Source organism: Schistocerca gregaria, chromosome 7 (assembly GCF_023897955.1).
Source record: "Schistocerca gregaria isolate iqSchGreg1 chromosome 7, iqSchGreg1.2, whole genome shotgun sequence".
NCBI lineage: Eukaryota > Metazoa > Arthropoda > Insecta > Orthoptera > Acrididae > Schistocerca > Schistocerca gregaria.
In genome coordinates, this window is record NC_064926.1 from 508,127,665 (window position 1) to 508,143,853 (window position 16,189).

Sequence of the window (16,189 nt, forward strand, 5' to 3'; positions counted from 1 at the left end):
TAACACTGTGGAAGGCGACCGCCGTTTCAGCACCAGGCGATTGGCCCGCCAGTACAAGATAAGCCAAATGACCGTGTGGAACACTCTCCTTGACAGTTGTTACTACCTTTATCACTTACAGCATTTGAAGGGCTTCCTAGCGACAGACTTTCCACATCGGGAGCAGTTTTGTCACTGGTTTCTTCACCAGGCAACTAATATTCTGGGATTTGTGTAATCCATACTATTCACAGACGAGGCACCTTCCCGTGGTATGTTCAACTTTCATAACAGTCATCTGTGGGACAGTACGCAGAACGCCCAAAGTATGGTGGCAGCGAATTATCAGCATCAGTGCAGCCGGAATGTGTGGGTCGGGATAACTGGCGACCGTATTTTGGGAGCTGTCTTCCTCCCACGCCAGAACCATAGGCGTTTCTTGCAGATGACTTCGCCTCCCCTGCCGGAAAAAGATTCCATTGATGATTCGAAGGGTTATGAGACTGCTACATGACGCTGCTCCAGCCCAATTGGCCGTTAATGTCAGGACGCATCTCCATCGTGTCTTCTCTAGTAGATGGCGGGGGGGATTCAGCTGCATGGTCTCTTCGTTTCCCGGATCGCAACCTGTGGGATTTCTGGTAATGGGGTCATCTCAAAAGTATCGTGTATGCAGAGCGCATTCCAGATGTGGAGACTCTGGAGCAGCCTATTCATGCTGCCTTTGACACTGTTCGAATGCTCCCTGGCCGATCTCGCGTCTGTGACAGAACAAGGCTTGTACACTCATGCGTCGGGGTACATGGAAACCATTTTCAACACATATTGTAACTGCGCTTGCTTGCATGGTACAGCCTCTGAAACAATGTATGATTGGATTAATGGTCTCTATCATGGAAACCAAGCATTTCTAGACATAGGTTTATCAGACTTTTTTTCCATATTCACTCGTCGATCAATCCCTAGAGTTTGGACACGGTGGAAAAAATCACTCTGCATGTACATAATATAATGTTGACTCAATAAGGCCGGTTGTTGTGGCCTAGCGGTTCTAGGCGCTTCAGTCTGGAAGCGCGCGACCGCTACGGTCGCAGGTTCGAATCCTACCTCGGGCATGGATGTGTGTGATGTCCTTAGGTTAGTTAGGTTGAATTAGTTCTAGGGGATTGATGACGTCAGAAGTTAAGTTCCATAGTGCTCAGAGCCATTTGAACAATTTGAAACAATAAGGACGCCTGATTGGATGTAAGAGAGAGCTTGGAGGCTCAAATCATACTTGAACGAAACTGCAGATGCCAGACATGCCTGCAATTTAAGCCTTTGTAACTGACCAAGAACGACACATGTGCACTGTCATCAGTACGTTACAAGTACGAGTTGTGATCAGAACACTTTCCTTCGTAGCTGAGAGTGCATTACGCCGGAGCTATCTAAATTCGAACGTGAACAAAATGTTGGCGCTAGTATAGAGGGCGCTTCTCTAACCAAGGTAACCAGTGTGTTTGGTGTTTCTAGAGGCACCGAATCGAAGATTAATCCCGCACACAGAAAAAGCGGAGAAACAAAATGCGCTAACTCACAACGCAGACGAAATTGAATGCCATGGTGACAGGTGCTCGTTGAAGAGTACTGTGAGGAAAAGTAACAGAACTTCGACTGAGAAAGTCACTGCTGAACTGAATGTCGCACTCGCGAGCTCTATCGGGACCGAAACAACACGTGGGGATCTCCCTTCATTTGCTGGGAATTTCAGGGTGACCGATAATTCGGAAATCACTCATCAGTGATGACAATGCCCTTCAGAAGAAAACAAGATTCTGAAGCCATAAAACCTGGACTGTGGAGTAATAGAGGAATGTCCTTTGTTCGGATCTTGTTCACACAGTTTCCAACTTCTGGCAGAGTTTACCTCCCAAGAATGAAACATGGAGGAGATTCGATTATGATACGTGGTATTCCATAGGCCCCACGGTTGCCGTATACGGTAACATTATTGCCATGGATTTCGTGACCATTTTAGGTGATGTGGTCTACCCCGTGATACAATGTCAGTATGCTGAGGGTGATGCTGTGTTAAAAAAGACGCGATTCTTGTTCATACATATCACATCGTCCAGGATTCGTTTAGTGAGCACGAGAATAAATCGTCGCATATCCCTTAGTCACCATAGTCAATAGCATTTGAGGTCTGCTTTCGAGAAAACGGTACTTGATCGCTACCCACCTCCATCATCTTTACCTGAATTTGCCACCATTATACAGCAACTCTGAGGGGTCTATGCTGAATCACCGTTTATAAGTGTGACAATCAGGACCAACACTGCCTTGATGAACTTTTGGATAGTATGCAACGACGAATAAAGGCATGCATCAGTGCAAGATGACATGCTAATGGGTATTAGAGCTACCGGCGTGTACAGCAATCTGCACCACCCTCTCCGAAGTTCTCCCTGTGTACTGGCACAACAAGCAATGTGTGATTTTCATGAGCAATAAAAAGGGTGAAAATGATGTTTATGTTGACTGTTCCAATTTTCTGTTCAGTTTCTGGAACTCTCGGAACCGAAGTGATGCAAAACTTTTCTTGATCCGTGTATTATATTCGTAAAATTCTGAATTGTTTTATCAACCAAGATATTGCAGGAAGTATTTTTTTAAATGTAACGCTGCACTTTTTTTAATGAATTTCGAAAGTTCTTGAAAACATGTGTACAGGATGTAACGCTTTTTAATACTGGTGTTCAAAGTTTACATAGAATTATCGGAGAAATGTGCTGCAATTGGAAGACAAGGCAGTGTGAATCAGGTACTGCGGTATAAACTCTGCCAACAGGGGCTTCCTTACAAGGCTTCGTCATTGTATCAAGCTTTTCTGTTATTTGCTTGTTTCCAAAAAAGCTTCTCAGACAATCATGCGTATGCTATAACTTACAAGTTGTGAATGACCCTGTATCTACGTAGTCTTAAGTAGGGTCAACAGAAAGTACACATTACTTTAGTAGCGTAGGTCGTCTTCCTGTTGCACATAACGGCGAAGCCTGAAATGGTGACCCCACGAGCCAGACCTTACATCCCAATAACCGATCCCTTCTGCCTTAACGTTAGCACGTTTCTCGGATACTTTGACGAAAAAGTTTCAGTGCGAACGTAAACGGACAGTATGTCGCTATACTGGTGTTTTCAAGACTCTACGAATGCTGTAAAATGTATATTTTTCCATTAAAAATGGTTGGTTCAGTACCTTGCTTGATAAAACTGTTACGTATGTTATCAATGCAACAAAATTACTTACTCCTCTGCAGGCCGCGGTGGTCTCGCGGTTAAGGCGCTCAGTCCGGAACCGCGTGACTGCTACGGTCGTAGGTTCGAATCCTGCCTCGGGCATGGATGTGTGTGATGTCCTTAGGTTAGTTAGGTTTAAGTAGTTCTAAGTTCTAGGGGACTGATGACCTCAGATGTTTAGTCCCATAGTGCTCAGAGCCATCTGAACCATCTGAACTTACTCCTCTGACTACTATCGTCTGCCAGAAATAATGTGTTCATATGCGGAATTTCTTTGATCCTAAACTAAGACCATCACTTAATAGCCGAGAATGGCAGAGGGGTATAAGTCTGGCAGCATCTACGTTACTGAGAATATTGCACATAATGTTAAGAAACAGTAGAAGAATTTTTCCCCAGCACGTAACATTGCCCTGTATCTTGCACAGTTTCTGGATTTGTCCGAGTAGGAAGCGGACCCTTCAAACGTTGATTTTTCTCCAAGAATGCGAATTGAAATGTTTTCAGAGAAGAACTGGATATCAAAGCAGGCCTAAAAAACTAAAAACGGCTTGTCGAACTTGCAAAACGCCAAAGATGCATATTCCTCGTGGATGTAGGACGCAATTTTTATTTGGCCTTGATTCAAGTTCACAAGAAGTCTTGAGCGACTATCGCAGCAAGTAAAACGCAGATCCTTTCTCACCAGTTACAGTTGAAGCGGGAGAAGAACTACACCGAAACAAAGAAGGGAGAATGGGCTAAATTACTATCCAATCTGGACGTGAAACAGAAAGGTCGAAGAGCCTGAACACTGATAAAAGATCTTAGCCATGATCCTCCGCATTCCGTTGAGTACAAGCGTCACTCCGAACCAAACTGCTCACTACGTGCTACTGAATCGCAAGACAGGACAGAAAGCGACTATGTAGAATTTCAAGCTAAATCTGTAGAAATCCCAATCTCACCTGGGGAACTGGGAACGTGCAAGAACTGAGAAGGCCGTAATGACATACGAATTGAACGAATAAAGCACTCTGGTTCAAAAACTAATGAACGGTTAGTGAGGATGATGACCAGATATTTGCAAACATTTCGGACTACCATACAGTGGAAGAAAACACAAGCGGAAGCAATACTGAAACCTGGCAAAGAACCGACTAAGCCAAAACGTTTCCGACCTACTTCCTTCACCTGCCTCTTATATAAGTTATTTGAAAGAATGATTCTGTCAAGAATAGCAACCAAAATCGATACAAAACTTATCCCTGAAAAAACTGGTTTCAGACCAGGGAAGGCATGTGGTAGCCCAATAGTAAATACAACTGTACACACTGAAGACGATTCTGAAAGGATATTGTTAACAGTTGCTATTGTTGTTGACCTTTTTGTTGTGTATGATACAGTGAACCACCAACAAATCCTAACGAACGTCTACGAAAAAAAAAAGAACATTCGACTGGCTTACATGTTAAGAGGCATGTTGCAGAATTGAAGTTTTGACGTAACTCTCCGAGAGAAGAAAAGTAGATGGGCAAACCGAAAGAATGGATTACCACAATGGAGTGTTATTTCCCCTTCTTTGTACAATATGTATAAAAATGCTCATCCACGTCAGCTGGAAATAAAGATACATTTATATGCAGACGACAGTACCATTACTGCTCAAGGAAGAACATTTCAAAGTGTTGAAAGAAAACTGACAAAGCATTGAATACTTAGGAGAAGTACTATGGAGAAAATTACCTACGACCTAATCCAGACGAAACACAAGTGTGCGCATTCCACCTGCGTGAGATAGAAGATCAAAACAGCTGAAAATAGAGTGGAGAGTGATTAAACTAGAGCACGGCCCCAAACCAAAATATTTGGGGACCACTGAAGACCACACATTGTCATTTAAAAAACTCTGCACTGATCTCAAAGGAAATATATGTGCACGGATCAATATTATAGGTAAAAATTATACGTAAACTGACTGGTTCAACAAGGGAACCGCAACTTGAAGCTCTTCAATCATCGGCAGTAGAACACTGTTTTGCAGCTGGAGAATATGCGGCACCAATATGCGAAACGTCCAGCCACTCCAAACAAGTCGATGTAGCATTAAATGAGTCAGTCACAATCATTCTACCTGAAGCCTACACCTGTCCACAAAATTTACATACATGCGGCCATATGTAGAACCACCAAATATCAGACGCAAAGTAGCCAGTGAAACAGAGAAGAAAAAGCATTAAACCCACTCTCGATTTTTAATGTATAATTAACAAACAGTTCCAACTCGTCTTAAGTAAAAAAAAAAAGTTCAAATGAGTGTGAAATCTTATGGGACTTAACTGCTAAGGTCATCAGTCCCTAAGCTTACACACCACTTAACCTAAATTATCCTAAGGACAAACACACACCCATGCCCGAGGGAGGACTCGAACCTCCGCCGGGACCAGCCACACAGTCCATGACTGCAGCGCCTTATACCGCGTCTTAAGTCAATAAAGACCTTTATCCAACGGGCAGTATCGCTAGAAGGCCGACTAAGACACCTAAAATCTTCGTGATTGCATTCCCTGGAAAATACAAACCTTCACCCGATGAAGGAAATCAAACAATGGCCGCAGCTACAGGTCAGTACATAGAAAGGACTGAATAGATTAATAATAGGAGTCACAAAATGCAAAGTGAACATGGTTAAGTGAGGCTACTCTGAAGATGGTTAACGTGAATGTGGATAAACAAAGACGACTGAACATTTGCTCATGTGCCCACGGATGAACTTTGTTTGGTCAACAGGTCTGTTTTTGTGCAATGACAAGGCCTTTAAAGCTGCAGTGTTTTGGAGGAAGAGAGTTCAGATGGTCTCGCCCGGACATGGACAGGTAAAATAAGTATCTGGGATCGTACACGAAATAAAAGTGATACAGATTTTAGAGGTTCACCCTCTATGATGTGGAGGTAGCTTCAAGATTTGAAAGTAAACTCGTTCGAGGGTCTCGATTTAACAAGCACCACAAGCAAAATGTTAACGAGGTGGTTCGATTCTTGGTGGAGCACACAGCTCCAGCAGATGGCGGCCTTAGCCTTGTGCACAGCCGCGCCCATGGGGTCAGCTACGCGTTAAACCGTGCGTCACGTGTGTGCGCTTTTCCGCTTGGCTGCCAAGAGTCCTCGCTCGAGCCAGGGCGTGAATACGAAAGGTGCACCTGCTGGCTGCTACCTCCGGCTGCAGTAACCCCGAGTTCACTCAAACAGCTGGCGTTGCTCGCCGCTGCGCGTTCCCCAGTAATTACACGTCTAACATATCCTAAGCTGACACTGTTTTATTCTAATGGACACGCTGAAAACGTGCTTCAGACTCAGGTATGTTTCGCACCACGTAAAAGTTCCTGTGCCGTAGCGAATGTCGCTAGCGGAGAGCGACCCTGGGAATATATGAGCTCGAAGAAATTTATACGTGAGAGTACTTCTGTTACGACCCCGAGCTGCCAAGTGTAAAATGTAAACGGTAGCAGCCACGAGTGGGGATTCCAGCAGATCAAAGTGGAGTATTCACATCGCTTCTCATGTTAACGCTTCTGTGGTTTAGAAATTGGTAGTAAATATGACAAGTTCCGTGCAAAGGAAATAGTTTTATTCGGAGATTAGCATCTTCTGCAGAAAAACTCCAAGGTCTTGACATTTAAGTCTTACGAGATCGTCCTTTATCCTTCATCAAGCTTCCAGACTATTCCGATATCGTGAATTATTCCATATGTAACATGGTGTGCGTATATCGCTTACCAAATTAGAGAGTTATGTTTTTATTACTTTAATGAGTCTTCTTTTCGTAATTATTGCAAGCTACCTGACATATTTGTCTGCATCTGTTTCGACACTGGTTTCACATTTCATTTTTCCAACTGCATCGTTATTTTTGATGATCCAGACAGTCCTCATGTTAGCCGCCAGGCATTTGTCCTCGAAGTAATTATCGGTGCAGTCATCCATGCCTGTTCTGACCTATTGCACCTGCAGCGTCTCACGGTCGACGCAGAGTTGAAGCAACATGGAACGTTACCCACACTCATTTTTACCCCATTACAAGAATAGATGGAGCCATTGTTCGTGACAGAAGTGTGTGTTACATCTAGAAAACTGTCCAAGAATTTCACCTACCAATGTAATTACATATTATTTCTACTTTATTGCATATCCACAGTAAGTAAAATTTCGTAATTTGCTATCTTTAGTGATGTTGCAGTTTTAATGGCCAGTAATGTAGTGAGTTAGATGTTGCATGAAATCCAGTTAGGCCGGCCGGGGTGGTCGAGCGGTTTAAGGCGCTACCGAAGGTGGCCGAGTGGTTCAAGGCGCTGCAGTCTGGAACCGCGTGACCGCTACGGTCGCAGTTTCGAATCCTGCCTCGGGTATGGATGTGTGTGTGATGTCCTTAGGTTAGTTAGGTTTAAGTAGTTCTAAGTTCCAGGGGACTGATGACCTCAGACGTTAAGTCCTATAGTGCTCAGAGCCATTTTTTGGAAGCCAGTTAAGTGGGAGAACTACCCCACAGTCAGCTTTAACAGCTCATCCATTCATTTAAGTCCCATAACATTTCACACACATTATAAGATTTCACACACACAGCTCATCCATTCAACTTTCTAACAAGAGTAGTATACAGAGCAATGGAAAGGAAAACTATTTATGTAATGTGCACATTAACTAGGGTGATCCGCTGAAGGTTGAGAATTGTTCCATTTTCCAAATTACCTACATAATCTGCAAGTTACCTAGATAATCTACACGTTATCTACTTGGTACTAGTTAAAGTGAAAGTTAGAACACCATTGAGCCGTGGTAAAAATTGCTGTTTTGAAGAGCGCACCGCAGCGTGTTTTGTGAAGCAGTCGCCCTCCGTTTCTGGCAGTGGTGCCGCTGTAGCAACCGCAGCTTTGGTGTCTTCCTCTGGTGGGAGAGGGAAAAGGTTGCCTGTTCACGTGCATTTAACGGGGCGCTATGAGCTCGCCAGTTGGCCAGTCTGGGTGAGTCTGGAGAGAGCTAATCTTTCTCTCGTCCGAATTTGTGGCGCAGTGGTCGCCTGGTCTGGGGCTTAGTTCCTGATCTGAGTCTGCGCATTAGGCCGACAGTCTGCTCGAGTTGCTCAGGCAACGGTCATTGGCGGTTGGATCGATCGGTTGGTCGGTCGCGCACTGAGACACTAGATGACTTGTCCGCCTTGAGCGTCGGCGGATGTGAGGTCGCCACGTGAATCTAGTGGGCCGCGCCGTATAGCGAGGGGTAGTGGCTTCGTGGCCGACAAGAGAGCAACAGGCGTCAACCCACGACATCGGTCTGGCCGGTGCGAGCAGCGACGCCGTGAGACGGGAGATCGGCGCTCCGTCCTGCGTCCGTTGAAGCGGCTGGCAGCTGACGGTTCCGGAGAGCGTTTTTGGGGTGCTGCGCCAGGTGTTCGCCAGAAATCGCAGTTTACTAGAAGTTGAGTGATTGGTGATATGTTGTTTCATTTACCTGTTAAAATCTATATGTTTTCTTGGTGAGGTCACCAGCCGCTTTGTTTTGTTGTCGTCCCACCACTCTTCTCCGTTTGTCCACCCGCGGGAAGGTGGTTATTTATGGATTGGGTGGTCCGTTTTTACCTTGTGGAGGAGGGGCAGATTAGAGCAACCTGCGGTTCGGGTTGTTCGGTAATCGCCCTATCAATCTACCGTGCGTTAAGAGCTGCCTATGTCATGTTTGACGGATTCGGTGTGTTAACGAATTTACTGTTTGATGTGTAACGGTCTAATTGCTGAAATATGTTTTTATCTTGCCTATCATCTTGAGAGGCGGTGTATGTGTACTGTAGAGGATGTTTGGTCAACCTTGTATAATATTATGTAAGATTTCATTTCATGGGCTTTTATTTTAATGGTCATTTTAGTATGTAAAGGTGCCATCCTTTCACCGTAAGATTTTTCTTAGAAGTTAAAATCAAGTAGGACCTTCGGTGGCAAGTTAATCTTTTAATTTTAGTGTTTTATACCACTTCCATTCCTCCTACGAGATGCATAGTTTGTGTGCTTGTGTGAATTGTTAAAACTTTTACTTTAAGGTAATCTGGGGTGTTGCAGATTTGCACCTGTGTAGTCTTTCAGAGGTTGCTGTGAGCGGTCGTGACTACGGCCGTGTCAAAAGGGGGCGGCAAGATTTTCATCCCGAAAGGTCATACATGCCAAAATTCGTTTCTTTCTGCCTCTGAATAAATTGTAAGGTGATATTTAGAGGGTACTTTCTGCTTATAATTTTAAATCTGCTTCTTAAAAAAAACGCTTTTAGGAATAAAATTCCCATTTGTTAAAAGCAATTTCATTTTGATTTTATCAGTTACTCCCTGGCAACTACTTCCACGCTAATATAGTGTGATTAAATGTGTTAATGTTCTTGATGAATCGCTAGTAAATAAAGTAAATTCTTGAGAAAAGGTTTTGAAAGTAAGTTTATAGTTCAATCATCAACGTTTCTATACACTTAAATTACATACCTACATATCGCCGATCACGTACCCTAAAGATCATGCGACAACCTTGCAATGATGCTGCATTAATTAATTTATTTATGTTTCGATGTCTAAAGAACCCAGTTAATACTGTCAACCAGTCAACAAATTAAATGCCAGAGTCAATGATCAATCAATTAAAAAACTATAATAGAAGACACAAATAGTGTAAAATATTATTACAGTTAAGGAAATGAATTTACAAAACATTTGATAAAGATAAGCTTATTTATTTGTCCAGTCAAAAAATTGTTGACACTTTGAATTACATAGCAGGAAATATTTCCAACAAGCACACATGTTTGTGGTACATTTTGATTTGCATTAACATTTTCTGGAATCCTGTAGAGTACCAAGGGGTTGTTTTGTTGCTGTTTGACGGAAGGATATCTCCTCACCAAGCAAGTCTTCTTTCGTTAAAAGTCTCTCTTTGCATACACTGAATTCAAAATATGCATACAACTGTTTTAAAATGCTCGTCTTGTAGCAAATTTATAAAAGCCGTTCTCTGTTCTACTAAGAACCAAAGCGAAAATCGAGTAGACATCAGTTTGTGCTATTTTTATTTGGGGTACTTTAATTCTCACGGTGACACTTTCATCGACATTTGGGTGCTTTGCATTAGAAATTGCTAGTAATTTCTTTGATTGCTTTTATAAATGTTTTTGGCTCCATCACGCTGTATATTCTGATCCATATCCGGTTTACAAATGTGCATATTACTTTCTTACTATAACCTTCCCCTTTAGGATCTGTTTCACCACAAACTACGTGAATAAACGTATCCTACGATTTATGCTTTGATCACCTGGTACTGCTTTTGAGCAAACAGTGCAGACCATGTCTTCTACGGTCCTCTATTTAAGTTGTGTACGAAACTGTGATGGCGATTCTGCTGAAGTTGATGGTAACTCAGTGGTGACTTCTTCCACATGCAGAGGCGATTCCTTGGAAATGCAGGCTAATCGAATATTGTTCATAACTGTATCCTAAATCAACGCTGTAGAAGTCAGTTCAAGATACGTGTCGACAAATTCCTGCTTTCTGTAAGTGATTCTGTAGAAGTGAGGGAGAACGGAATGTCCTCTTGAGTAATATTTGACTGAGGTCCCATAATCACCGTCTCTTGAAAAATCTTATAACTTCGCAAGGTCTTCTTCAGTATTTATGCAACGAAATTAAATATATATAGTAATTTTTAATGACAAAACGAAAGTATGGTTCAATAACTTAAGATGTAAAGGGAATAATAGTTTGTAAGAAGAAAGAATCATCTCGAAATTGTCTAATAATTCGTAGGTATGATGTACGGACTGTACAAGACTGTTAGAAACACAGAATCACAATGTGGTATAAAAGAAGGAGGTAATCCCACTACGTATTATGCGCCAACCGAACATAGCTTCTTATGAACTTGTTTCATTTGAGGAATGATAAGAACGTTTCTTCATCGATTGTGCAAATCGAACACCCTCATTCCACTTGTTAGTTTGTCTATCTGGCAGCCAAGTAATCAACATGTTTTCAGTGTCGTGATTCGCTCGTTCTATATTTATGGCCACAACTGTGTTTCACGTTCTCACATTTCATTAGAAAAGTCGTGTTCGTTATCGGAATGCAAAGTATCTATAGCGGCAAAAATGAGAAATATATCAAGCAAGTTGGAAGCTACCTCAACTGCCCGTTCTGATGTGAACGTCTTCAATGCAACAAATTTTGTTTAGTGATGGTGGTATACGAGAGCAAAGATAAACTTTCCATTTGGTCGAGACTGGAAATCGATAAGTTCCACCTGGTATCTCCTATTGAAATGCCATGATATAATCAGTTTCATAATATTGCCTTTATCCACAGTTTTTGTGTTGTTGACAATATACACGTAAAGTTAAAAATATTTTTACTTGGGCTTTGGTTCTGTCTTTATGAAGTGTGTTTAATTGTTTGATCATCCACTCTTTTCCTCCGTGATCTACTGACAAATGAGTAGCATGCAATATATCAAACAACTCTTCGTATGGAAAACTTTTTCACAGTTTTTCGCTCATCGGACAACGGCTCAATGAGTTCCTGACAATCTTTTGCAGCCCACACATAATATCTTTTTATTATTTGATAATCTCGAGATAGTTCTTTCTTTTTGGAAACTGTTGTTCGCTTTACATCTTCAGTTATGGTATCATATTTTAGTTTCGTCATTAAAACACTACTATGTACTAAGTCTTCGTTAAAGAGGTTTGCGAAGAATCTTTTGTTTATTTCATTCACCAATTCGGTGCTTTTTGGCATACTAGCAGCTACATTTATTTGCTTTAAAAAAATACGCTACACAAATCCACGCACTGGCAGCCAATGAAAATTATGAGAAAAAAAAAAAAAACAACCGCTGACGATAAGATGCTGGCAAAACAGAACTATAAATGGAGGTAGAGAGGGAAGGAGTAGAGAAGGCAAGTGAGGCAAAGAAATTTTTGAGCTTTAGCGATGCGGAAGTCGTTAGTGTACACATTACATAGGTAAAATACGGAAAATTTTTGATTCAGAATGTTAACGAAGCCAATCAGTTAATCTGCAGATTAGCTAGGGAATGTGCACATTAAAGCTTTTCGATCTGTAGCGGTACCACACATATACATCGAAGAAGCAGAGGTAGAAATAAAATAAAAATTCATGATCGGGATTAAAACTGCGGCTGAAAAGATACTAGTAATATATCACTGATGATTTTACTGTCATCACTGAAGTGAAGATAAATTACAGAAACTTCTGAACAGAATAGATGATGTAATCAGTACAGAATGTGGACAGACGGTAAATCGGAGAAGGACGAAAATAATGAAGAACAGCAGAAATGAGATTAGCTACAAACATGACATCAAGATTGGTGACCAGGAAGTAGATGAAGTAAAGGAATTCTGTTACTTCGGAAGCAAAATAATACATAACGTGTGACGCATTGACGACGTAAAAAGGAGACCAGAACAGGCAAAGACTGAATTCCGGGCCAAAAGAAGTGTATCAGCGTCAATCACCGGCATAAATTTGAGGAATAAGTTTCTGGAAATATACCTGTGGGACACAGCATTGTATGAAAGGGAATCATGGATTGTGGGAAAACTGGAAAAGAAGAGAATCTAAGAGTTTAAGGTTTAGTGCTACATGAGGACGTGAAAATTACAACTAAAAATGGAAGAAATGTTTAGGGTCATTACAGAATCTATGAGGCAAGGACCATAGGGAGAACACACAAGATGAAAGGGACAGGGTGATAGGACATACCTTAAGACATCAGTGAATAACTTCAGTGGTAGTAAAAGAATCTGTAGAAGTTGGGAGAGGGAGCGAGAGAGAGAGAGAGAGAGAGAGAGAGAGAGAGACAGAGGGAGAGTGAGAGGAATATACCAAACAAGAAATTAAGGACATAGGGTGCATATGCTACTCTATGGTGAAGATGTTGGAACAGGAGTGGGCGGTAAGCATGAAGGCAGTCAGTAGACTGGTTAGAGGAGAAAGGAGACGGTCACTGGAGCATCCGCTTCCTTGAGATATGGGAAGCATAAAGGCAGTCAGTAGACTGGTTAGAGGAGAAAGAAGACGGTCACTGGAGCATCCGCTTCCTTGAGATATGGGAAACATAAAGGCAGTCAGTAGACTGGTTAGAGGAGAAAGAAGACGGTCACTGGAGCATCCGCTTCCTTGAGATATGGGAAGCATAAAGGCAGTCAGTAGACTGGTTAGAGGAGAAAGAAGACGGTCACTGGAGCATCCGCTTCCTTGAGATATGGGAAACATAAAGGCAGTCAGTAGACTGGTTAGAGGAGAAAGAAGACGGTCACTGGAGCATCCGCTTCCTTGAGATATGGGAAGCATAAAGGCAGTCAGTAGACTGGTTAGAGGAGAAAGAAGACGGTCACTGGAGCATCCGCTTCCTTGAGATATGGGAAACATAAAGGCAGTCAGTAGACTGGTTAGAGGAGAAAGAAGACGGTCACTGGAGCATCCGCTTCCTTGAGATATGGGAAACATAAAGGCAGTCAGTAGACTGGTTAGAGGAGAAAGAAGACGGTCACTGGAGCATCCGCTTCCTTGAGATATGGGAAGCATAAAGGCAGTCAGTAGACTGGTTAGAGGAGAAAGAAGACGGTCACTGGAGCATCCGCTTCCTTGAGATATGGGAAACATAAAGGCAGTCAGTAGACTGGTTAGAGGAGAAAGAAGACGGTCACTGGAGCATCCGCTTCCTTGAGATATGGGAAGCATAAAGGCAGTCAGTAGACTGGTTAGAGGAGAAAGAAGACGGTCACTGGAGCATCCGCTTCCTTGAGATATGGGAAACATAAAGGCAGTCAGTAGACTGGTTAGAGGAGAAAGAAGACGGTCACTGGAGCATCCGCTTCCTTGAGATATGGGAAGCATAAAGGCAGTCAGTAGACTGGTTAGAGGAGAAAGAAGACGGTCACTGGAGCATCCGCTTCCTTGAGATATGGGAAACATAAAGGCAGTCAGTAGACTGGTTAGAGGAGAAAGAAGACGGTCACTGGAGCATCCGCTTCCTTGAGATATGGGAAGCATAAAGGCAGTCAGTAGACTGGTTAGAGGAGAAAGAAGACGGTCACTGGAGCATCCGCTTCCTTGAGATATGGGAAACATAAAGGCAGTCAGTAGACTGGTTAGAGGAGAAAGAAGACGGTCACTGGAGCATCCGCTTCCTTGAGATATGGGAAGCATAAAGGCAGTCAGTAGACTGGTTAGAGGAGAAAGAAGACGGTCACTGGAGCATCCGCTTCCTTGAGATATGGGAAACATAAAGGCAGTCAGTAGACTGGTTAGAGGAGAAAGAAGACGGTCACTGGAGCATCCGCTTCCTTGAGATATGGGAAGCATAAAGGCAGTCAGTAGACTGGTTAGAGGAGAAAGAAGACGGTCACTGGAGCATCCGCTTCCTTGAGATATTACTCTTTTTTTGCTCCCGTTCAGACAACGTTTACTGTACATCCCCCGACGCGCAGTTCGTCGACCATTTTTATAGTCATTTTCGGGTACCAGTATCCTGACATAAGAACAAATGTGACCTGCCTGCTACAGACGTAGTCTCATTACACCCACGAGTAAAAATTACTTTGTACCGTCCAGTTTCCGGGCAAGTATTGGGAATGGGACTCTACGCAATCGACTTTTGGTGACGCGTACGTCGCTATAGACAATTTCCTCACAGTGGGACGTAACACTGCACGACTTCATTGCTCGAAACTCGACCGTAGCTCCCGCGCCCGGGTTCGAATCCCGGGGGGGTCAGGGATTTTCTCTGCCTCGTGATGACTGGGTGTTGTGTGATGTCCTTAGGTTAGTTAGGTTTAAGTAGTTCTAAGTTCTAGGGGACTGATGACCATAGATGTTAAGTCCCATAGTACTCAGAGCGAGTTGGCAGTAGCTAACTCGCGGCGTATAGGGTGGTCCAACGAGTTGCGATTTTGCCGTTTTTCAAATAATGCAAATTCTCGAGAACATCGACAACTGCAAGTCGTCGAGAATGTCGACTTGCATCATTAGACGCTCAGGCGTCAGTGTGTGGAGGATGTAGTTCATGTCGAAGGTGGGCCTGTGGTGTTCAGGGGGTGTTTTCGTGCTATGACTTCGGCCTCATCACTCACGTTTTCACGAACAGGAATCAGGATGTTAATTTCAGCGTTCTCGGTGGCCAGTGTTGTCCTTTCTCTTACTCCCTCATGATGAGTACGCTGTGAGCACTCATGTCGGACAGGACATCATGCGTTCATTTGTCGAAAACTCAGGGCATCCTATGGCACCATGTAAGATACCCGGCCTCTTTTTCACGATTTTTATGAACGTTGCACAACAGCCACTTCTATCGAGGTGCCAACTTCTGAAAAAATGGCTTCAAACTGTTCATTCGCTTGACTTTTACTATCAGTCGCACTGATACGTCATCGGACTATTTACAAAAAGCGTTATTGGATAACGTAATCCCAAGGTACAGTTATCACGGTAATAATTTCCGTAATCATGTGCCTATCTGACATGTCCTGCCATTTTTCAGTGTAAGTAGCACAACAAAAGTAGTGTGATGAAAAGGGATCTTGGAATTAAACAGCTTATGAATAACACTGTTTATTACAGCTTCAGTTCATGTACAATAACCGTATGTCGATCTAAAGTCCACTCGGCTTACATGAACACTCACAATATTCACAGTTTTTACCTGAGGTAGCCATTACCATATTAATATGTATTAAGTCGCACTAAAGAAATAGCATACTCTTTCATATTGCAACACATTAACATTGAAATAAGTGAGTCGCACCCACATTCCCGCCAACGGGGACAGCGTCCTGACTCGAAATTGTCCACTTCGTGAGATGATTTCGCAGACTAAGTACTTACGAGTCCTTTCAGAAGGCG